Source organism: Myxine glutinosa, chromosome 6 (assembly GCF_964187855.1).
Source record: "Myxine glutinosa chromosome 6, kmMyxGlut1.1, whole genome shotgun sequence".
Taxonomy (NCBI): Eukaryota; Metazoa; Chordata; class Myxini; order Myxiniformes; family Myxinidae; genus Myxine; species Myxine glutinosa.
In genome coordinates, this window is record NC_136266.1 from 142,113,442 (window position 1) to 142,115,895 (window position 2,454).

The following is a 2,454-nucleotide window of genomic DNA, read 5'->3' on the forward strand; positions in this document are numbered from 1 at the left end:
CAGTACATACTGCACTTATCTTGTAACCTGCTGGTTGCATCATTGCTGGGAGTGCAGGATCACATCATATTACATGGTTTTATCTTAATATATTAGATCTGAAACATGATGAAGAGGGCCTGACACGAAGTGTTGCGCCCACTCTAGCTCTCGGTGCCCCAGGTGATCAGATAATCAGCCAATCGCGCGCATCGTTGCACACTGTACATACAGTACAGACGCAGCTGTCTTTGCTACTTACATGTGGTCAGATGCAGCTACGGAAGTTGAAGATTCTGATGTTAGTTCTTCGGGTTTTGCTTCATTCATGTCGTCATTACGCACACCAGAGTGATTCCATTCGGTGAAAAGAGCACAAGGAAATTTCTAGAATGTCCTGTTAAGTGGATACAAGTGGAAGGAAGTCCAAATTCATTTTTTAATACAGGTGCATTTTTTTAATGAGAGCTTTGATAACTCGTTTTATTTCAGTTCATCATGAATTTTAAAAAAATATTCACATATACAGCACGTGTAATGTTAAGTATGGCCTATGTTAAGTATGTATGCGTATGTATATATACTGTATCTATCTATAATTCCAGTAATCTCTGTGTGTTTGTTTGTTTGTACGTTTGTTTGTCTGTGACCGCTGTTTCTCGACAACCACGGGTCCGATATACTTTAAACTTGCCAGGTATATTGCTGGGGACCCGAGGATGTGCCTTTTCAAGGTTTCATATTAATCGGACAATTACTTACCGAGCTATGTCCAAAAAACGATTCAACCAATCAGAGAGCAGCGAGCTATCGCGTATGCCGAACGTGGCGAACACACTCTGCCTCGGATGGCACATTTGAGAGCGTATTCATTTATTTCCCGTCGGCAAACTATGTTGGCGTTAAACGATGTTTTAAAACTAATTAAAACCCCGGGGGGATTGTCACTGTACTAGTCCACTTTTACTTGAGAAGCTAAATAAGTTTGTCATTAGTAAACATGAATTATGATGTCCTGATAGTTGGACCATGGTGAACGTCATCTCGGGATATGCTCCGCAGGTTGGTCGGAGCGATGAAGAGAAGGATAAGTTCTGGTGTGCGATAGAGAAGCTGATGGAAAACGTGAAAGATGAGGAAGTTGTTGTGGTAGGAGGAGACCTAAATGGACATGTGGGAAGGAGTATGGATGGTTTTGACGGAGTTCATGGGGGTTACGGATATGGTGTGAGAAATGGAGAAGGTGAAAGGATTTTGGAGTTTGCTGATGGAGCTGATTTGTTGATTTGTAATACTCAGTTCCAGAAAGAGGATAATAAGCTTGTTACATACACGTCAGGTGGGTCGACGACAACCGTTGACTACCTGATGGTGCGTAGGCGAGATAGGGGGCACCTCCGAGACACAAAGGTGATCCCGGGGGAGGAGGCTGTTTCACAGCACCACTTGGTTGTCTGCGACGTAAGGGTGAAAGGTGCGAGGAGAGCTCGGCGGGTGAAGTACCAACCGAGAATGAAGGTGTGGAGGTTGAAAGAGGGGACAGTAAGGGAGGCATTAAAAGAGAGGCTGAGTAGGGTCGAGGATTATGTGGTTGAGCTTGAAAGTAGTTGGATGTCAATGAAAGCTAGTCTGTTGGGAGCCGTTGGTGAGGTATGTGGATGGACAAAAGGACCACCGAGGCACTCGGAAACATGGTGGTGGGATGATGAAGTTGGAAAGAGGATTGACGAGAAGAGGAAGAAGTTCAAGGAGTGGCAGAAGGCGAAGGGTACGGGAGCAGAAACAGCAGAGCATGAAAGTTATAAGGCAGCCAGGAAGGCTGCAAAGAAAGAGGGAGCAAAGGCGCAGGAGGCATGTAGGAAAATGTTCGGAGAACGCTTGGATTCGGAAGAGGGTCAGAGAGCGGTATTTAGGATTGCAAAGCAGATAGCGAAAGAGAGGTGTGATGTGATGGGGGTGAGCTGCTTGAAGGATGAAGTGGGACAAATCGTTGTCGACCCAGATGGAATTAAAGGAAGATGGAAAAGATATATGGAAATGCTGTTGAATACAGAGAATGAATGGGATGGCAACATAGAGAGTAACCCAGTTTTAGGACCGGCAGAGAAGATAACTGAGAAGGAAGTTGAGGAAGCGATAAAAGCAATGAAGGGTAGAAAAGCGGGAGGGCCGACGGGAGTTGTGGGAGATATGTTGAAGGCAGCAGGAAGTTGGGGTGTGAAGAGAATGACAGAGATCTGTAATCTGGTGGTGAAAGAAGGCCGCATTCCAGTGGATTGGGAACTGAGTACCCTCGTCCCTCTATACAAGGGGAAAGGTGACCCTCTGGAGTGTGGCTCGTACCGAGCGATAAAGTTATTGGAGCATGGAATGAAGGTATTGGAAAGGGTGTTGGAGAGGAGGATAAGGAAGAAAGTGAAGATCGACGAAATGCAGTTTGGATTTATGCCAGGAAGAGGAACGACAGACGCGCTT